The following is a 20,704-nucleotide window of genomic DNA, read 5'->3' on the forward strand; positions in this document are numbered from 1 at the left end:
CCGAAGCTGACCCAGACCTCCAACCGGGTGTTAGTTTCTCAGCCCAAAACTGACCAGACCTCCGACCGGGATTGTAAAAATTTCCCTTCCTAGCCAGAAGGCCGGGATAGGGTAATATGCTCAAAAAGTATGAAAAGGCAAGGTACGGTGTGCTACAGAGCCCAAGGCTTGCCGGGGTCCCAAGCCAGCAAGCTCAGACTCACTCCAGGGTCGTCAGTCCTGGGGCACGTTGTACCATAACCCCCCACCCTTACTCAGTCTAATAGCCTCGATCCTGGTAGGGCCATGTTTTCCTCTAGATGAATATACTATCCACCCAGAGTACTAGCAAGCGCAACCTTCCAGTGTGCATTGTATCATTGTACTAAGGTGGCCTGGAGCTTAAACCACCTCTTCGAACAACACTACACTTGATCTTAGCCAAAAGGCCGAGAAGCGATAACCAGAATTGGTTTGGGCCTCGAGTGGCACCCTGGCCTATGCCGGACACATCTTAGGGAGAGAGAGCGAGAGGGAGACAAACCCACGCCTACACAAGACATTTTGTCACCCAAGCCAACCCTTGAAAAGGCTGCTTTGCAGAGCAAAAACAAGAAGAATGGTGCGTTTTGCAGCCGCCGCCCACTGCAATGAATCTGAATAACTCCTCCTTTAGGGCGCAAGCAACTCCCCTCCCCCTTGCAGTCTTTCCAATTCACGATACAAAAAGACGGACAGGACAGGTTGCCTGACTTTCCGTCACTGCCACCCTTTGCCATCCTTACCCGTAGAAAGCCCTTTCATCATCCCCAAACCCTAATCTTTTCCCTTTCCTTCCCAGCCCCCAAACCCTGCCCTCTGTACCTTTCTCACCACCCCGCTTCCCTTCTCCTGTCATCCCCCTACCACCCGGGAAAAAAAGAGATTGCCCCCTCCTTCCACTAGCCCACCCTCCCACCCAAAGAACAACTTCTTCTGCGCAGCTTGTTTTCTAGGCAGCAGCGCTATTGTGATGTCATCGGGGGGCATTGTGACAAGCCGCCAGTGTTCCGTCTCTTCATGTTGTGCACTGTTCAAACCGAAAATACATCAACAGGCAGGCTACAGAAAAGCTTACTAACAAAGGTTAGAGAGGGGCTTTCTCAGAGGGCTTTTTACAGTTTGTCTATTCCCAATTAGCCAGTTTAGTATACTTAATGAAAGTACTAATTCTTTCATAGGCCGCCCATTCTTAGTATTTGACGTTCAGGTAACAACAGGTAACTTTATTTGGAGTGGAAGCAGAGAGATAACACCAGATGCCAATTGTAGATCCTCTCACACCTGTGGTCACTGCAGCATCTGACTCCACTTTGTCCAAAAGGGATCTATTCCATTCAATTACACATGATCTAGATTAGACTGACAACAAGATACTGCACGGGACATAGCAGAGTTGGTGAAGTTGAGTGGTGATGAGTTTGCTATTTGGATGAATAAAGCAAGTAAAAAGTGTGTTAGATAAAAATTCATTTCAATTCGCTAATCGGGCTAATATGAATCAGGTGAATCGAGTTCTGCTTTTGGAAACTGGGTTAAGAAGGGGTGCACCGTTCCTGGAGGTACTGCAATACCAGGTCAATGCGTGGAGTGGACAGAGCAAGCTCTTTTTCCATCTCCCTGTTCTAAAAATCCATTTAATATATGGTCCCCAGATAGGGGACGTATCAGATATTAAACTGATAAGAACAGATACTACACTTGATCTTAGCCAAAAGGCCGAGAAGCGATAACCAGAATTGGTTTGGGCCTCGAGTGGCACCCTGGCCTATGCCGGACACATCTTAGGGAGAGAGAGCGAGAGGGAGACAAACCCACGCCTACACAAGACATTTTGTCACCCAAGCCAACCCTTGAAAAGGCTGCTTTGCAGAGCAAAAACAAGAAGAATGGTGCGTTTTGCAGCCGCCGCCCACTGCAATGAATCTGAATAACTCCTCCTTTAGGGCGCAAGCAACTCCCCTCCCCCTTGCAGTCTTTCCAATTCACGATACAAAAAGACGGACAGGACAGGTTGCCTGACTTTCCGTCACTGCCACCCTTTGCCATCCTTACCCGTAGAAAGCCCTTTCATCATCCCCAAACCCTAATCTTTTCCCTTTCCTTCCCAGCCCCCAAACCCTGCCCTCTGTACCTTTCTCACCACCCGCTTCCCTTCTCCTGTCATCCCCCTACCACCCGGGAAAAAAAGAGATTGCCCCCTCCTTCCACTAGCCCACCCTCCCACCCAAAGAACAACTTCTTCTGCGCAGCTTGTTTTCTAGGCAGCAGCGCTATTGTGATGTCATCGGGGGGCATTGTGACAAGCCGCCAGTGTTCCGTCTCTTCATGTTGTGCACTGTTCAAACCGAAAATACATCAACAGGCAGGCTACAGAAAAGCTTACTAACAAAGGTTAGAGAGGGGCTTTCTCAGAGGGCTTTTTACAGTTTGTCTATTCCCAATTAGCCGGTTTAGTATACTTAATGAAAGTACTAATTCTTTCATAGGCCGCCCATTCTTAGTATTTGACGTTCAGGTAACAACAGGTAACTTTATTTGGAGTGGAAGCAGAGAGATAACACCAGATGCCAATTGTAGATCCTCTCACACCTGTGGTCACTGCAGCATCTGACTCCACTTTGTCCAAAAGGGATCTATTCCATTCAATTACACATGATCTAGATTAGACTGACAACAAGATACTGCACGGGACATAGCAGAGTTGGTGAAGTTGAGTGGTGATGAGTTTGCTATTTGGATGAATAAAGCAAGTAAAAAGTGTGTTAGATAAAAATTCATTTCAATTCGCTAATCGGGCTAATATGAATCAGGTGAATCGAGTTCTGCTTTTGGAAACTGGGTTAAGAAGGGGTGCACCGTTCCTGGAGGTACTGCAATACCAGGTCAATGCGTGGAGTGGACAGAGCAAGCTCTTTTTCCATCTCCCTGTTCTAAAAATCCATTTAATATATGGTCCCCAGATAGGGGACGTATCAGATATTAAACTGATAAGAACAGATACTACACTTGATCTTAGCCAAAAGGCCGAGAAGCGATAACCAGAATTGGTTTGGGCCTCGAGTGGCACCCTGGCCTATGCCGGACACATCTTAGGGAGAGAGAGCGAGAGGGAGACAAACCCACGCCTACACAAGACATTTTGTCACCCAAGCCAACCCTTGAAAAGGCTGCTTTGCAGAGCAAAAACAAGAAGAATGGTGCGTTTTGCAGCCGCCGCCCACTGCAATGAATCTGAATAACTCCTCCTTTAGGGCGCAAGCAACTCCCCTCCCCCTTGCAGTCTTTCCAATTCACGATACAAAAAGACGGACAGGACAGGTTGCCTGACTTTCCGTCACTGCCACCCTTTGCCATCCTTACCCGTAGAAAGCCCTTTCATCATCCCCAAACCCTAATCTTTTCCCTTTCCTTCCCAGCCCCCAAACCCTGCCCTCTGTACCTTTCTCACCACCCGCTTCCCTTCTCCTGTCATCCCCCTACCACCCGGGAAAAAAAGAGATTGCCCCCTCCTTCCACTAGCCCACCCTCCCACCCAAAGAACAACTTCTTCTGCGCAGCTTGTTTTCTAGGCAGCAGCGCTATTGTGATGTCATCGGGGGGCATTGTGACAAGCCGCCAGTGTTCCGTCTCTTCATGTTGTGCACTGTTCAAACCGAAAATACATCAACAGGCAGGCTACAGAAAAGCTTACTAACAAAGGTTAGAGAGGGGCTTTCTCAGAGGGCTTTTTACAGTTTGTCTATTCCCAATTAGCCGGTTTAGTATACTTAATGAAAGTACTAATTCTTTCATAGGCCGCCCATTCTTAGTATTTGACGTTCAGGTAACAACAGGTAACTTTATTTGGAGTGGAAGCAGAGAGATAACACCAGATGCCAATTGTAGATCCTCTCACACCTGTGGTCACTGCAGCATCTGACTCCACTTTGTCCAAAAGGGATCTATTCCATTCAATTACACATGATCTAGATTAGACTGACAACAAGATACTGCACGGGACATAGCAGAGTTGGTGAAGTTGAGTGGTGATGAGTTTGCTATTTGGATGAATAAAGCAAGTAAAAAGTGTGTTAGATAAAAATTCATTTCAATTCGCTAATCGGGCTAATATGAATCAGGTGAATCGAGTTCTGCTTTTGGAAACTGGGTTAAGAAGGGGTGCACCGTTCCTGGAGGTACTGCAATACCAGGTCAATGCGTGGAGTGGACAGAGCAAGCTCTTTTTCCATCTCCCTGTTCTAAAAATCCATTTAATATATGGTCCCCAGATAGGGGACGTATCAGATATTAAACTGATAAGAACAGATGAGAATTCATCCGCAAATTTCAGAAAACGGTCATCGGCCACCACACAAAAGCGCAGTGCCGCAGGTGATCGCCTCCCGAGCCCAGGAACCACCAGCCATAAGGGGACGTAAGCACCAAAAGGCGCAACAATCCCCGAGGCCGGCGGTTGTGCAAGCCCGGGCCCCTCCCAGCCAAGACCAAGGAAAACCCAATGAAGGGACTACACTTGATCTTAGCCAAAAGGCCGAGAAGCGATAACCAGAATTGGTTTGGGCCTCGAGTGGCACCCTGGCCTATGCCGGACACATCTTAGGGAGAGAGAGCGAGAGGGAGACAAACCCACGCCTACACAAGACATTTTGTCACCCAAGCCAACCCTTGAAAAGGCTGCTTTGCAGAGCAAAAACAAGAAGAATGGTGCGTTTTGCAGCCGCCGCCCACTGCAATGAATCTGAATAACTCCTCCTTTAGGGCGCAAGCAACTCCCCTCCCCCTTGCAGTCTTTCCAATTCATGATACAAAAAGACGGACAGGACAGGTTGCCTGACTTTCCGTCACTGCCACCCTTTGCCATCCTTACCCGTAGAAAGCCCTTTCATCATCCCCAAACCCTAATCTTTTCCCTTTCCTTCCCAGCCCCCAAACCCTGCCCTCTGTACCTTTCTCACCACCCGCTTCCCTTCTCCTGTCATCCCCCTACCACCCGGGAAAAAAAGAGATTGCCCCCTCCTTCCACTAGCCCACCCTCCCACCCAAAGAACAACTTCTTCTGCGCAGCTTGTTTTCTAGGCAGCAGCGCTATTGTGATGTCATCGGGGGGCATTGTGACAAGCCGCCAGTGTTCCGTCTCTTCATGTTGTGCACTGTTCAAACCGAAAATACATCAACAGGCAGGCTACAGAAAAGCTTACTAACAAAGGTTAGAGAGGGGCTTTCTCAGAGGGCTTTTTACAGTTTGTCGATTCCCAATTAGCCGGTTTAGTATACTTAATGAAAGTACTAATTCTTTCATAGGCCGCCCATTCTTAGTATTTGACGTTCAGGTAACAACAGGTAACTTTATTTGGAGTGGAAGCAGAGAGATAACACCAGATGCCAATTGTAGATCCTCTCACACCTGTGGTCACTGCAGCATCTGACTCCACTTTGTCCAAAAGGGATCTATTCCATTCAATTACACATGATCTAGATTAGACTGACAACAAGATACTGCACGGGACATAGCAGAGTTGGTGAAGTTGAGTGGTGATGAGTTTGCTATTTGGATGAATAAAGCAAGTAAAAAGTGTGTTAGATAAAAATTCATTTCAATTCGCTAATCGGGCTAATATGAATCAGGTGAATCGAGTTCTGCTTTTGGAAACTGGGTTAAGAAGGGGTGCACCGTTCCTGGAGGTACTGCAATACCAGGTCAATGCGTGGAGTGGACAGAGCAAGCTCTTTTTCCATCTCCCTGTTCTAAAAATCCATTTAATATATGGTCCCCAGATAGGGGACGTATCAGATATTAAACTGATAAGAACAGATACTACACTTGATCTTAGCCAAAAGGCCGAGAAGCGATAACCAGAATTGGTTTGGGCCTCGAGTGGCACCCTGGCCTATGCCGGACACATCTTAGGGAGAGAGAGCGAGAGGGAGACAAACCCACGCCTACACAAGACATTTTGTCACCCAAGCCAACCCTTGAAAAGGCTGCTTTGCAGAGCAAAAACAAGAAGAATGGTGCGTTTTGCAGCCGCCGCCCACTGCAATGAATCTGAATAACTCCTCCTTTAGGGCGCAAGCAACTCCCCTCCCCCTTGCAGTCTTTCCAATTCACGATACAAAAAGACGGACAGGACAGGTTGCCTGACTTTCCGTCACTGCCACCCTTTGCCATCCTTACCCGTAGAAAGCCCTTTCATCATCCCCAAACCCTAATCTTTTCCCTTTCCTTCCCAGCCCCCAAACCCTGCCCTCTGTACCTTTCTCACCACCCGCTTCCCTTCTCCTGTCATCCCCCTACCACCCGGGAAAAAAAGAGATTGCCCCCTCCTTCCACTAGCCCACCCTCCCACCCAAAGAACAACTTCTTCTGCGCAGCTTGTTTTCTAGGCAGCAGCGCTATTGTGATGTCATCGGGGGGCATTGTGACAAGCCGCCAGTGTTCCGTCTCTTCATGTTGTGCACTGTTCAAACCGAAAATACATCAACAGGCAGGCTACAGAAAAGCTTACTAACAAAGGTTAGAGAGGGGCTTTCTCAGAGGGCTTTTTACAGTTTGTCTATTCCCAATTAGCCGGTTTAGTATACTTAATGAAAGTACTAATTCTTTCATAGGCCGCCCATTCTTAGTATTTGACGTTCAGGTAACAACAGGTAACTTTATTTGGAGTGGAAGCAGAGAGATAACACCAGATGCCAATTGTAGATCCTCTCACACCTGTGGTCACTGCAGCATCTGACTCCACTTTGTCCAAAAGGGATCTATTCCATTCAATTACACATGATCTAGATTAGACTGACAACAAGATACTGCACGGGACATAGCAGAGTTGGTGAAGTTGAGTGGTGATGAGTTTGCTATTTGGATGAATAAAGCAAGTAAAAAGTGTGTTAGATAAAAATTCATTTCAATTCGCTAATCGGGCTAATATGAATCAGGTGAATCGAGTTCTGCTTTTGGAAACTGGGTTAAGAAGGGGTGCACCGTTCCTGGAGGTACTGCAATACCAGGTCAATGCGTGGAGTGGACAGAGCAAGCTCTTTTTCCATCTCCCTGTTCTAAAAATCCATTTAATATATGGTCCCCAGATAGGGGACGTATCAGATATTAAACTGATAAGAACAGATACTACACTTGATCTTAGCCAAAAGGCCGAGAAGCGATAACCAGAATTGGTTTGGGCCTCGAGTGGCACCCTGGCCTATGCCGGACACATCTTAGGGAGAGAGAGCGAGAGGGAGACAAACCCACGCCTACACAAGACATTTTGTCACCCAAGCCAACCCTTGAAAAGGCTGCTTTGCAGAGCAAAAACAAGAAGAATGGTGCGTTTTGCAGCCGCCGCCCACTGCAATGAATCTGAATAACTCCTCCTTTAGGGCGCAAGCAACTCCCCTCCCCCTTGCAGTCTTTCCAATTCACGATACAAAAAGACGGACAGGACAGGTTGCCTGACTTTCCGTCACTGCCACCCTTTGCCATCCTTACCCGTAGAAAGCCCTTTCATCATCCCCAAACCCTAATCTTTTCCCTTTCCTTCCCAGCCCCCAAACCCTGCCCTCTGTACCTTTCTCACCACCCGCTTCCCTTCTCCTGTCATCCCCCTACCACCCGGGAAAAAAAGAGATTGCCCCCTCCTTCCACTAGCCCACCCTCCCACCCAAAGAACAACTTCTTCTGCGCAGCTTGTTTTCTAGGCAGCAGCGCTATTGTGATGTCATCGGGGGGCATTGTGACAAGCCGCCAGTGTTCCGTCTCTTCATGTTGTGCACTGTTCAAACCGAAAATACATCAACAGGCAGGCTACAGAAAAGCTTACTAACAAAGGTTAGAGAGGGGCTTTCTCAGAGGGCTTTTTACAGTTTGTCTATTCCCAATTAGCCGGTTTAGTATACTTAATGAAAGTACTAATTCTTTCATAGGCCGCCCATTCTTAGTATTTGACGTTCAGGTAACAACAGGTAACTTTATTTGGAGTGGAAGCAGAGAGATAACACCAGATGCCAATTGTAGATCCTCTCACACCTGTGGTCACTGCAGCATCTGACTCCACTTTGTCCAAAAGGGATCTATTCCATTCAATTACACATGATCTAGATTAGACTGACAACAAGATACTGCACGGGACATAGCAGAGTTGGTGAAGTTGAGTGGTGATGAGTTTGCTATTTGGATGAATAAAGCAAGTAAAAAGTGTGTTAGATAAAAATTCATTTCAATTCGCTAATCGGGCTAATATGAATCAGGTGAATCGAGTTCTGCTTTTGGAAACTGGGTTAAGAAGGGGTGCACCGTTCCTGGAGGTACTGCAATACCAGGTCAATGCGTGGAGTGGACAGAGCAAGCTCTTTTTCCATCTCCCTGTTCTAAAAATCCATTTAATATATGGTCCCCAGATAGGGGACGTATCAGATATTAAACTGATAAGAACAGATACTACACTTGATCTTAGCCAAAAGGCCGAGAAGCGATAACCAGAATTGGTTTGGGCCTCGAGTGGCACCCTGGCCTATGCCGGACACATCTTAGGGAGAGAGAGCGAGAGGGAGACAAACCCACGCCTACACAAGACATTTTGTCACCCAAGCCAACCCTTGAAAAGGCTGCTTTGCAGAGCAAAAACAAGAAGAATGGTGCGTTTTGCAGCCGCCGCCCACTGCAATGAATCTGAATAACTCCTCCTTTAGGGCGCAAGCAACTCCCCTCCCCCTTGCAGTCTTTCCAATTCACGATACAAAAAGACGGACAGGACAGGTTGCCTGACTTTCCGTCACTGCCACCCTTTGCCATCCTTACCCGTAGAAAGCCCTTTCATCATCCCCAAACCCTAATCTTTTCCCTTTCCTTCCCAGCCCCCAAACCCTGCCCTCTGTACCTTTCTCACCACCCGCTTCCCTTCTCCTGTCATCCCCCTACCACCCGGGAAAAAAAGAGATTGCCCCCTCCTTCCACTAGCCCACCCTCCCACCCAAAGAACAACTTCTTCTGCGCAGCTTGTTTTCTAGGCAGCAGCGCTATTGTGATGTCATCGGGGGGCATTGTGACAAGCCGCCAGTGTTCCGTCTCTTCATGTTGTGCACTGTTCAAACCGAAAATACATCAACAGGCAGGCTACAGAAAAGCTTACTAACAAAGGTTAGAGAGGGGCTTTCTCAGAGGGCTTTTTACAGTTTGTCTATTCCCAATTAGCCGGTTTAGTATACTTAATGAAAGTACTAATTCTTTCATAGGCCGCCCATTCTTAGTATTTGACGTTCAGGTAACAACAGGTAACTTTATTTGGAGTGGAAGCAGAGAGATAACACCAGATGCCAATTGTAGATCCTCTCACACCTGTGGTCACTGCAGCATCTGACTCCACTTTGTCCAAAAGGGATCTATTCCATTCAATTACACATGATCTAGATTAGACTGACAACAAGATACTGCACGGGACATAGCAGAGTTGGTGAAGTTGAGTGGTGATGAGTTTGCTATTTGGATGAATAAAGCAAGTAAAAAGTGTGTTAGATAAAAATTCATTTCAATTCGCTAATCGGGCTAATATGAATCAGGTGAATCGAGTTCTGCTTTTGGAAACTGGGTTAAGAAGGGGTGCACCGTTCCTGGAGGTACTGCAATACCAGGTCAATGCGTGGAGTGGACAGAGCAAGCTCTTTTTCCATCTCCCTGTTCTAAAAATCCATTTAATATATGGTCCCCAGATAGGGGACGTATCAGATATTAAACTGATAAGAACAGATACTACACTTGATCTTAGCCAAAAGGCCGAGAAGCGATAACCAGAATTGGTTTGGGCCTCGAGTGGCACCCTGGCCTATGCCGGACACATCTTAGGGAGAGAGAGCGAGAGGGAGACAAACCCACGCCTACACAAGACATTTTGTCACCCAAGCCAACCCTTGAAAAGGCTGCTTTGCAGAGCAAAAACAAGAAGAATGGTGCGTTTTGCAGCCGCCGCCCACTGCAATGAATCTGAATAACTCCTCCTTTAGGGCGCAAGCAACTCCCCTCCCCCTTGCAGTCTTTCCAATTCACGATACAAAAAGACGGACAGGACAGGTTGCCTGACTTTCCGTCACTGCCACCCTTTGCCATCCTTACCCGTAGAAAGCCCTTTCATCATCCCCAAACCCTAATCTTTTCCCTTTCCTTCCCAGCCCCCAAACCCTGCCCTCTGTACCTTTCTCACCACCCGCTTCCCTTCTCCTGTCATCCCCCTACCACCCGGGAAAAAAAGAGATTGCCCCCTCCTTCCACTAGCCCACCCTCCCACCCAAAGAACAACTTCTTCTGCGCAGCTTGTTTTCTAGGCAGCAGCGCTATTGTGATGTCATCGGGGGGCATTGTGACAAGCCGCCAGTGTTCCGTCTCTTCATGTTGTGCACTGTTCAAACCGAAAATACATCAACAGGCAGGCTACAGAAAAGCTTACTAACAAAGGTTAGAGAGGGGCTTTCTCAGAGGGCTTTTTACAGTTTGTCTATTCCCAATTAGCCGGTTTAGTATACTTAATGAAAGTACTAATTCTTTCATAGGCCGCCCATTCTTAGTATTTGACGTTCAGGTAACAACAGGTAACTTTATTTGGAGTGGAAGCAGAGAGATAACACCAGATGCCAATTGTAGATCCTCTCACACCTGTGGTCACTGCAGCATCTGACTCCACTTTGTCCAAAAGGGATCTATTCCATTCAATTACACATGATCTAGATTAGACTGACAACAAGATACTGCACGGGACATAGCAGAGTTGGTGAAGTTGAGTGGTGATGAGTTTGCTATTTGGATGAATAAAGCAAGTAAAAAGTGTGTTAGATAAAAATTCATTTCAATTCGCTAATCGGGCTAATATGAATCAGGTGAATCGAGTTCTGCTTTTGGAAACTGGGTTAAGAAGGGGTGCACCGTTCCTGGAGGTACTGCAATACCAGGTCAATGCGTGGAGTGGACAGAGCAAGCTCTTTTTCCATCTCCCTGTTCTAAAAATCCATTTAATATATGGTCCCCAGATAGGGGACGTATCAGATATTAAACTGATAAGAACAGATACTACACTTGATCTTAGCCAAAAGGCCGAGAAGCGATAACCAGAATTGGTTTGGGCCTCGAGTGGCACCCTGGCCTATGCCGGACACATCTTAGGGAGAGAGAGCGAGAGGGAGACAAACCCACGCCTACACAAGACATTTTGTCACCCAAGCCAACCCTTGAAAAGGCTGCTTTGCAGAGCAAAAACAAGAAGAATGGTGCATTTTGCAGCCGCCGCCCACTGCAATGAATCTGAATTACTCCTCCTTTAGGGCGCAAGCAACTCCCCTCCCCCTTGCAGTCTTTCCAATTCACGATACAAAAAGACGGACAGGACAGGTTGCCTGACTTTCCGTCACTGCCACCCTTTGCCATCCTTACCCGTAGAAAGCCCTTTCATCATCCCCAAACCCTAATCTTTTCCCTTTCCTTCCCAGCCCCCAAACCCTGCCCTCTGTACCTTTCTCACCACCCGCTTCCCTTCTCCTGTCATCCCCCTACCACCCGGGAAAAAAAGAGATTGCCCCCTCCTTCCACTAGCCCACCCTCCCACCCAAAGAACAACTTCTTCTGCGCAGCTTGTTTTCTAGGCAGCAGCGCTATTGTGATGTCATCGGGGGGCATTGTGACAAGCCGCCAGTGTTCCGTCTCTTCATGTTGTGCACTGTTCAAACCGAAAATACATCAACAGGCAGGCTACAGAAAAGCTTACTAACAAAGGTTAGAGAGGGGCTTTCTCAGAGGGCTTTTTACAGTTTGTCCATTCCCAATTAGCCGGTTTAGTATACTTAATGAAAGTACTAATTCTTTCATAGGCCGCCCATTCTTAGTATTTGACGTTCAGGTAACAACAGGTAACTTTATTTGGAGTGGAAGCAGAGAGATAACACCAGATGCCAATTGTAGATCCTCTCACACCTGTGGTCACTGCAGCATCTGACTCCACTTTGTCCAAAAGGGATCTATTCCATTCAATTACACATGATCTAGATTAGACTGACAACAAGATACTGCACGGGACATAGCAGAGTTGGTGAAGTTGAGTGGTGATGAGTTTGCTATTTGGATGAATAAAGCAAGTAAAAAGTGTGTTAGATAAAAATTCATTTCAATTCGCTAATCGGGCTAATATGAATCAGGTGAATCGAGTTCTGCTTTTGGAAACTGGGTTAAGAAGGGGTGCACCGTTCCTGGAGGTACTGCAATACCAGGTCAATGCGTGGAGTGGACAGAGCAAGCTCTTTTTCCATCTCCCTGTTCTAAAAATCCATTTAATATATGGTCCCCAGATAGGGGACGTATCAGATATTAAACTGATAAGAACAGATACTACACTTGATCTTAGCCAAAAGGCCGAGAAGCGATAACCAGAATTGGTTTGGGCCTCGAGTGGCACCCTGGCCTATGCCGGACACATCTTAGGGAGAGAGAGCGAGAGGGAGACAAACCCACGCCTACACAAGACATTTTGTCACCCAAGCCAACCCTTGAAAAGGCTGCTTTGCAGAGCAAAAACAAGAAGAATGGTGCGTTTTGCAGCCGCCGCCCACTGCAATGAATCTGAATAACTCCTCCTTTAGGGCGCAAGCAACTCCCCTCCCCCTTGCAGTCTTTCCAATTCACGATACAAAAAGACGGACAGGACAGGTTGCCTGACTTTCCGTCACTGCCACCCTTTGCCATCCTTACCCGTAGAAAGCCCTTTCATCATCCCCAAACCCTAATCTTTTCCCTTTCCTTCCCAGCCCCCAAACCCTGCCCTCTGTACCTTTCTCACCACCCGCTTCCCTTCTCCTGTCATCCCCCTACCACCCGGGAAAAAAAGAGATTGCCCCCTCCTTCCACTAGCCCACCCTCCCACCCAAAGAACAACTTCTTCTGCGCAGCTTGTTTTCTAGGCAGCAGCGCTATTGTGATGTCATCGGGGGGCATTGTGACAAGCCGCCAGTGTTCCGTCTCTTCATGTTGTGCACTGTTCAAACCGAAAATACATCAACAGGCAGGCTACAGAAAAGCTTACTAACAAAGGTTAGAGAGGGGCTTTCTCAGAGGGCTTTTTACAGTTTGTCTATTCCCAATTAGCCGGTTTAGTATACTTAATGAAAGTACTAATTCTTTCATAGGCCGCCCATTCTTAGTATTTGACGTTCAGGTAACAACAGGTAACTTTATTTGGAGTGGAAGCAGAGAGATAACACCAGATGCCAATTGTAGATCCTCTCACACCTGTGGTCACTGCAGCATCTGACTCCACTTTGTCCAAAAGGGATCTATTCCATTCAATTACACATGATCTAGATTAGACTGACAACAAGATACTGCACGGGACATAGCAGAGTTGGTGAAGTTGAGTGGTGATGAGTTTGCTATTTGGATGAATAAAGCAAGTAAAAAGTGTGTTAGATAAAAATTCATTTCAATTCGCTAATCGGGCTAATATGAATCAGGTGAATCGAGTTCTGCTTTTGGAAACTGGGTTAAGAAGGGGTGCACCGTTCCTGGAGGTACTGCAATACCAGGTCAATGCGTGGAGTGGACAGAGCAAGCTCTTTTTCCATCTCCCTGTTCTAAAAATCCATTTAATATATGGTCCCCAGATAGGGGACGTATCAGATATTAAACTGATAAGAACAGATACTACACTTGATCTTAGCCAAAAGGCCGAGAAGCGATAACCAGAATTGGTTTGGGCCTCGAGTGGCACCCTGGCCTATGCCGGACACATCTTAGGGAGAGAGAGCGAGAGGGAGACAAACCCACGCCTACACAAGACATTTTGTCACCCAAGCCAACCCTTGAAAAGGCTGCTTTGCAGAGCAAAAACAAGAAGAATGGTGCGTTTTGCAGCCGCCGCCCACTGCAATGAATCTGAATAACTCCTCCTTTAGGGCGCAAGCAACTCCCCTCCCCCTTGCAGTCTTTCCAATTCACGATACAAAAAGACGGACAGGACAGGTTGCCTGACTTTCCGTCACTGCCACCCTTTGCCATCCTTACCCGTAGAAAGCCCTTTCATCATCCCCAAACCCTAATCTTTTCCCTTTCCTTCCCAGCCCCCAAACCCTGCCCTCTGTACCTTTCTCACCACCCGCTTCCCTTCTCCTGTCATCCCCCTACCACCCGGGAAAAAAAGAGATTGCCCCCTCCTTCCACTAGCCCACCCTCCCACCCAAAGAACAACTTCTTCTGCGCAGCTTGTTTTCTAGGCAGCAGCGCTATTGTGATGTCATCGGGGGGCATTGTGACAAGCCGCCAGTGTTCCGTCTCTTCATGTTGTGCACTGTTCAAACCGAAAATACATCAACAGGCAGGCTACAGAAAAGCTTACTAACAAAGGTTAGAGAGGGGCTTTCTCAGAGGGCTTTTTACAGTTTGTCTATTCCCAATTAGCCGGTTTAGTATACTTAATGAAAGTACTAATTCTTTCATAGGCCGCCCATTCTTAGTATTTGACGTTCAGGTAACAACAGGTAACTTTATTTGGAGTGGAAGCAGAGAGATAACACCAGATGCCAATTGTAGATCCTCTCACACCTGTGGTCACTGCAGCATCTGACTCCACTTTGTCCAAAAGGGATCTATTCCATTCAATTACACATGATCTAGATTAGACTGACAACAAGATACTGCACGGGACATAGCAGAGTTGGTGAAGTTGAGTGGTGATGAGTTTGCTATTTGGATGAATAAAGCAAGTAAAAAGTGTGTTAGATAAAAATTCATTTCAATTCGCTAATCGGGCTAATATGAATCAGGTGAATCAAGTTCTGCTTTTGGAAACTGGGTTAAGAAGGGGTGCACCGTTCCTGGAGGTACTGCAATACCAGGTCAATGCGTGGAGTGGACAGAGCAAGCTCTTTTTCCATCTCCCTGTTCTAAAAATCCATTTAATATATGGTCCCCAGATAGGGGACGTATCAGATATTAAACTGATAAGAACAGATACTACACTTGATCTTAGCCAAAAAGCCGAGAAGCGATAACCAGAATTGGTTTGGGCCTCGAGTGGCACCCTGGCCTATGCCGGACACATCTTAGGGAGAGAGAGCGAGAGGGAGACAAACCCACGCCTACACAAGACATTTTGTCACCCAAGCCAACCCTTGAAAAGGCTGCTTTGCAGAGCAAAAACAAGAAGAATGGTGCGTTTTGCAGCCGCCGCCCACTGCAATGAATCTGAATAACTCCTCCTTTAGGGCGCAAGCAACTCCCCTCCCCCTTGCAGTCTTTCCAATTCACGATACAAAAAGACGGACAGGACAGGTTGCCTGACTTTCCGTCACTGCCACCCTTTGCCATCCTTACCCGTAGAAAGCCCTTTCATCATCCCCAAACCCTAATCTTTTCCCTTTCCTTCCCAGCCCCCAAACCCTGCCCTCTGTACCTTTCTCACCACCCGCTTCCCTTCTCCTGTCATCCCCCTACCACCCGGGAAAAAAAGAGATTGCCCCCTCCTTCCACTAGCCCACCCTCCCACCCAAAGAACAACTTCTTCTGCGCAGCTTGTTTTCTAGGCAGCAGCGCTATTGTGATGTCATCGGGGGGCATTGTGACAAGCCGCCAGTGTTCCGTCTCTTCATGTTGTGCACTGTTCAAACCGAAAATACATCAACAGGCAGGCTACAGAAAAGCTTACTAACAAAGGTTAGAGAGGGGCTTTCTCAGAGGGCTTTTTACAGTTTGTCTATTCCCAATTAGCCGGTTTAGTATACTTAATGAAAGTACTAATTCTTTCATAGGCCGCCCATTCTTAGTATTTGACGTTCAGGTAACAACAGGTAACTTTATTTGGAGTGGAAGCAGAGAGATAACACCAGATGCCAATTGTAGATCCTCTCACACCTGTGGTCACTGCAGCATCTGACTCCACTTTGTCCAAAAGGGATCTATTCCATTCAATTACACATGATCTAGATTAGACTGACAACAAGATACTGCACGGGACATAGCAGAGTTGGTGAAGTTGAGTGGTGATGAGTTTGCTATTTGGATGAATAAAGCAAGTAAAAAGTGTGTTAGATAAAAATTCATTTCAATTCGCTAATCGGGCTAATATGAATCAGGTGAATCGAGTTCTGCTTTTGGAAACTGGGTTAAGAAGGGGTGCACCGTTCCTGGAGGTACTGCAATACCAGGTCAATGCGTGGAGTGGACAGAGCAAGCTCTTTTTCCATCTCCCTGTTCTAAAAATCCATTTAATATATGGTCCCCAGATAGGGGACGTATCAGATATTAAACTGATAAGAACAGATACTACACTTGATCTTAGCCAAAAGGCCGAGAAGCGATAACCAGAATTGGTTTGGGCCTCGAGTGGCACCCTGGCCTATGCCGGACACATCTTAGGGAGAGAGAGCGAGAGGGAGACAAACCCACGCCTACACAAGACATTTTGTCACCCAAGCCAACCCTTGAAAAGGCTGCTTTGCAGAGCAAAAACAAGAAGAATGGTGCGTTTTGCAGCCGCCGCCCACTGCAATGAATCTGAATAACTCCTCCTTTAGGGCGCAAGCAACTCCCCTCCCCCTTGCAGTCTTTCCAATTCACGATACAAAAAGACGGACAGGACAGGTTGCCTGACTTTCCGTCACTGCCACCCTTTGCCATCCTTACCCGTAGAAAGCCCTTTCATCATCCCCAAACCCTAATCTTTTCCCTTTCCTTCCCAGCCCCCAAACCCTGCCCTCTGTACCTTTCTCACCACCCGCTTCCCTTCTCCTGTCATCCCCCTACCACCCGGGAAAAAAAGAGATTGCCCCCTCCTTCCACTAGCCCACCCTCCCACCCAAAGAACAACTTCTTCTGCGCAGCTTGTTTTCTAGGCAGCAGCGCTATTGTGATGTCATCGGGGGGCATTGTGACAAGCCGCCAGTGTTCCGTCTCTTCATGTTGTGCACTGTTCAAACCGAAAATACATCAACAGGCAGGCTACAGAAAAGCTTACTAACAAAGGTTAGAGAGGGGCTTTCTCAGAGGGCTTTTTACAGTTTGTCTATTCCCAATTAGCCGGTTTAGTATACTTAATGAAAGTACTAATTCTTTCATAGGCCGCCCATTCTTAGTATTTGACGTTCAGGTAACAACAGGTAACTTTATTTGGAGTGGAAGCAGAGAGATAACACCAGATGCCAATTGTAGATCCTCTCACACCTGTGGTCACTGCAGCATCTGACTCCACTTTGTCCAAAAGGGATCTATTCCATTCAATTACACATGATCTAGATTAGACTGACAACAAGATACTGCACGGGACATAGCAGAGTTGGTGAAGTTGAGTGGTGATGAGTTTGCTATTTGGATGAATAAAGCAAGTAAAAAGTGTGTTAGATAAAAATTCATTTCAATTCGCTAATCGGGCTAATATGAATCAGGTGAATCGAGTTCTGCTTTTGGAAACTGGGTTAAGAAGGGGTGCACCGTTCCTGGAGGTACTGCAATACCAGGTCAATGCGTGGAGTGGACAGAGCAAGCTCTTTTTCCATCTCCCTGTTCTAAAACTCCATTTAATATATGGTCCCCAGATAGGGGACGTATCAGATATTAAACTGATAAGAACAGATACTACACTTGATCTTAGCCAAAAGGCCGAGAAGCGATAACCAGAATTGGTTTGGGCCTCGAGTGGCACCCTGGTCTATGCCGGACACATCTTAGGGAGAGAGAGCGAGAGGGAGACAAACCCACGCCTACACAAGACATTTTGTCACCCAAGCCAACCCTTGAAAAGGCTGCTTTGCAGAGCAAAAACAAGAAGAATGGTGCGTTTTGCAGCCGCCGCCCACTGCAATGAATCTGAATAACTCCTCCTTTAGGGCGCAAGCAACTCCCCTCCCCCTTGCAGTCTTTCCAATTCACGATACAAAAAGACGGACAGGACAGGTTGCCTGACTTTCCGTCACTGCCACCCTTTGCCATCCTTACCCGTAGAAAGCCCTTTCATCATCCCCAAACCCTAATCTTTTCCCTTTCCTTCCCAGCCCCCAAACCCTGCCCTCTGTACCTTTCTCACCACCCGCTTCCCTTCTCCTGTCATCCCCCTACCACCCGGGAAAAAAAGAGATTGCCCCCTCCTTCCACTAGCCCACCCTCCCACCCAAAGAACAACTTCTTCTGCGCAGCTTGTTTTCTAGGCAGCAGCGCTATTGTGATGTCATCGGGGGGCATTGTGACAAGCCGCCAGTGTTCCGTCTCTTCATGTTGTGCACTGTTCAAACCGAAAATACATCAACAGGCAGGCTACAGAAAAGCTTACTAACAAAGGTTAGAGAGGGGCTTTCTCAGAGGGCTTTTTACAGTTTGTCTATTCCCAATTAGCCGGTTTAGTATACTTAATGAAAGTACTAATTCTTTCATAGGCCGCCCATTCTTAGTATTTGACGTTCAGGTAACAACAGGTAACTTTATTTGGAGTGGAAGCAGAGAGATAACACCAGATGCCAATTGTAGATCCTCTCACACCTGTGGTCACTGCAGCATCTGACTCCACTTTGTCCAAAAGGGATCTATTCCATTCAATTACACATGATCTAGATTAGACTGACAACAAGATACTGCACGGGACATAGCAGAGTTGGTGAAGTTGAGTGGTGATGAGTTTGCTATTTGGATGAATAAAGCAAGTAAAAAGTGTGTTAGATAAAAATTCATTTCAATTCGCTAATCGGGCTAATATGAATCAGGTGAATCGAGTTCTGCTTTTGGAAACTGGGTTAAGAAGGGGTGCACCGTTCCTGGAGGTACTGCAATACCAGGTCAATGCGTGGAGTGGACAGAGCAAGCTCTTTTTCCATCTCCCTGTTCTAAAAATCCATTTAATATATGGTCCCCAGATAGGGGACGTATCAGATATTAAACTGATAAGAACAGATACTACACTTGATCTTAGCCAAAAGGCCAAGAAGCGATAACCAGAATTGGTTTGGGCCTCGAGTGGCACCCTGGCCTATGCCGGACACATCTTAGGGAGAGAGAGCGAGAGGGAGACAAACCCACGCCTACACAAGACATTTTGTCACCCAAGCCAACCCTTGAAAAGGCTGCTTTGCAGAGCAAAAACAAGAAGAATGGTGCGTTTTGCAGCCGCCGCCCACTGCAATGAATCTGAATAACTCCTCCTTTAGGGCGCAAGCAACTCCCCTCCCCCTTGCAGTCTTTCCAATTCACGATACAAAAAGACGGACAGGACAGGTTGCCTGACTTTCCGTCACTGCCACCCTTTGCCATCCTTACCCGTAGAAAGCCCTTTCATCATCCCCAAACCCTAATCTTTTCCCTTTCCTTCCCAGCCCCCAAACCCTGCCCTCTGTACCTTTCTCACCACCCGCTTCCCTTCTCCTGTCATCCCCCTACCACCCGGGAAAAAAAGAGATTGCCCCCTCCTTCCACTAGCCCACCCTCCCACCCAAAGAACAACTTCTTCTGCGCAGCTTGTTTTCTAGGCAGCAGCGCTATTGTGATGTCATCGGGGGGCATTGTGACAAGCCGCCAGTGTTCCGTCTCTTCATGTTGTGCACTGTTCAAACCGAAAATACATCAACAGGCAGGCTACAGAAAAGCTTACTAACAAAGGTTAGAGAGGGGCTTTCTCAGAGGGCTTTTTACAGTTTGTCTATTCCCAATTAGCCGGTTTAGTATACTTAATGAAAGTACTAATTCTTTCATAGGCCGCCCATTCTTAGTATTTGACGTTCAGGTAACAACAGGTAACTTTATTTGGAGTGGAAGCAGAGAGATAACACCAGATGCCAATTGTAGATCCTCTCACACCTGTGGTCACTGCAGCATCTGACTCCACTTTGTCCAAAAGGGATCTATTCCATTCAATTACACATGATCTAGATTAGACTGACAACAAGATACTGCACGGGACATAGCAGAGTTGGTGAAGTTGAGTGGTGATGAGTTTGCTATTTGGATGAATAAAGCAAGTAAAAAGTGTGTTAGATAAAAATTCATTTCAATTCGCTAATCGGGCTAATATGAATCAGGTGAATCGAGTTCTGCTTTTGGAAACTGGGTTAAGAAGGGGTGCACCGTTCCTGGAGGTACTGCAATACCAGGTCAATGCGTGGAGTGGACAGAGCAAGCTCTTTTTCCATCTCCCTGTTCTAAAAATCCATTTAATATATGGTCCCCAGATAGGGGACGTATCAGATATTAAACTGATAAGAACAGATTTTTTGATTTAATGAAGCTTTCCAAAGCACCGCAAAAAATGCATGACCGAAGTCACACCAAAAACAGTGCAAAGGCTAGGATTCGTGTGGACCCCTCCGTGAGGAGAGGGTCCCCAAAAATCAACCCCGTCCCTCCGAGCCAGAAGGCCACAGCAAGGGTCAGGGATCTTCGGTGCTCCCCCAAGCCGAAGCCTGGTTGAGCCTTGTCGTTGCTCCCAGCGTCCACCCAGGCATCTTACCCAAGTGGAGTAGAGAGCTACTAGTTGTTGGTTTCGCAGCCGAAACTGCCCGGACCGTCAACCGGTGTTGGTTTCTCAGCCCAAGGCTAACCGGACCTCCAACCGGGTGTTGGTTTCTCAGCCGAAGCTGACCCGGACCTCCAACCGGGTGTTGGTTTCTCAGCCGAAGCTGACCCGGACCTCCAACCGGGTGTTGGTTTCTCAGCCGAAGCTGACCCGGACCTCCAACCGGGTGTTGGTTT

The 20,704-nt window shown here is 47.2% G+C and overlaps 15 non-coding genes across 15 annotated transcripts; all 15 read right to left on the reverse strand.

The window, feature by feature from the left end:
• Nucleotides 1–1,558: 1,558 nt before the first annotated feature.
• Nucleotides 1,559–1,749, reverse strand: LOC142260191 (U2 spliceosomal RNA). Its single transcript, XR_012728511.1, has one exon. It is a non-coding gene; the product is annotated as a U2 spliceosomal RNA (small nuclear RNA).
• Nucleotides 1,750–2,866: 1,117 nt separating this feature from the next.
• On the reverse strand, nt 2,867–3,057 carry LOC142260192 (U2 spliceosomal RNA). The gene has a single exon (XR_012728512.1). It is a non-coding gene; the product is annotated as a U2 spliceosomal RNA (small nuclear RNA).
• A 1,117-nt stretch (nt 3,058–4,174) lies between these two features.
• LOC142260299 (U2 spliceosomal RNA) lies at nt 4,175–4,359 on the reverse strand. Its single transcript, XR_012728606.1, has one exon. It is a non-coding gene; the product is annotated as a U2 spliceosomal RNA (small nuclear RNA).
• A 1,322-nt stretch (nt 4,360–5,681) lies between these two features.
• Nucleotides 5,682–5,872, reverse strand: LOC142260193 (U2 spliceosomal RNA). Its single transcript, XR_012728513.1, has one exon. It is a non-coding gene; the product is annotated as a U2 spliceosomal RNA (small nuclear RNA).
• Nucleotides 5,873–6,989: 1,117 nt separating this feature from the next.
• On the reverse strand, nt 6,990–7,180 carry LOC142260194 (U2 spliceosomal RNA). The gene has a single exon (XR_012728514.1). It is a non-coding gene; the product is annotated as a U2 spliceosomal RNA (small nuclear RNA).
• A 1,117-nt stretch (nt 7,181–8,297) lies between these two features.
• Nucleotides 8,298–8,488, reverse strand: LOC142260196 (U2 spliceosomal RNA). The gene has a single exon (XR_012728515.1). It is a non-coding gene; the product is annotated as a U2 spliceosomal RNA (small nuclear RNA).
• Nucleotides 8,489–9,605: 1,117 nt separating this feature from the next.
• LOC142260197 (U2 spliceosomal RNA) lies at nt 9,606–9,796 on the reverse strand. The gene has a single exon (XR_012728516.1). It is a non-coding gene; the product is annotated as a U2 spliceosomal RNA (small nuclear RNA).
• Nucleotides 9,797–10,913: 1,117 nt separating this feature from the next.
• On the reverse strand, nt 10,914–11,104 carry LOC142260198 (U2 spliceosomal RNA). Its single transcript, XR_012728517.1, has one exon. It is a non-coding gene; the product is annotated as a U2 spliceosomal RNA (small nuclear RNA).
• A 1,117-nt stretch (nt 11,105–12,221) lies between these two features.
• LOC142260200 (U2 spliceosomal RNA) lies at nt 12,222–12,412 on the reverse strand. The gene has a single exon (XR_012728519.1). It is a non-coding gene; the product is annotated as a U2 spliceosomal RNA (small nuclear RNA).
• A 1,117-nt stretch (nt 12,413–13,529) lies between these two features.
• On the reverse strand, nt 13,530–13,720 carry LOC142260201 (U2 spliceosomal RNA). The gene has a single exon (XR_012728520.1). It is a non-coding gene; the product is annotated as a U2 spliceosomal RNA (small nuclear RNA).
• Nucleotides 13,721–14,837: 1,117 nt separating this feature from the next.
• LOC142260257 (U2 spliceosomal RNA) lies at nt 14,838–15,028 on the reverse strand. Its single transcript, XR_012728571.1, has one exon. It is a non-coding gene; the product is annotated as a U2 spliceosomal RNA (small nuclear RNA).
• Nucleotides 15,029–16,145: 1,117 nt separating this feature from the next.
• Nucleotides 16,146–16,336, reverse strand: LOC142260202 (U2 spliceosomal RNA). Its single transcript, XR_012728521.1, has one exon. It is a non-coding gene; the product is annotated as a U2 spliceosomal RNA (small nuclear RNA).
• A 1,117-nt stretch (nt 16,337–17,453) lies between these two features.
• On the reverse strand, nt 17,454–17,644 carry LOC142260258 (U2 spliceosomal RNA). The gene has a single exon (XR_012728572.1). It is a non-coding gene; the product is annotated as a U2 spliceosomal RNA (small nuclear RNA).
• Nucleotides 17,645–18,761: 1,117 nt separating this feature from the next.
• On the reverse strand, nt 18,762–18,952 carry LOC142260238 (U2 spliceosomal RNA). The gene has a single exon (XR_012728554.1). It is a non-coding gene; the product is annotated as a U2 spliceosomal RNA (small nuclear RNA).
• A 1,117-nt stretch (nt 18,953–20,069) lies between these two features.
• Nucleotides 20,070–20,267, reverse strand: LOC142260285 (U2 spliceosomal RNA). Its single transcript, XR_012728594.1, has one exon. It is a non-coding gene; the product is annotated as a U2 spliceosomal RNA (small nuclear RNA).
• Nucleotides 20,268–20,704: the final 437 nt, after the last annotated feature.

This window comes from Anomaloglossus baeobatrachus, assembly GCF_048569485.1.
Source record: "Anomaloglossus baeobatrachus isolate aAnoBae1 chromosome 9 unlocalized genomic scaffold, aAnoBae1.hap1 SUPER_9_unloc_5, whole genome shotgun sequence".
In the NCBI taxonomy this organism is placed as follows: domain Eukaryota; kingdom Metazoa; phylum Chordata; class Amphibia; order Anura; family Aromobatidae; genus Anomaloglossus; species Anomaloglossus baeobatrachus.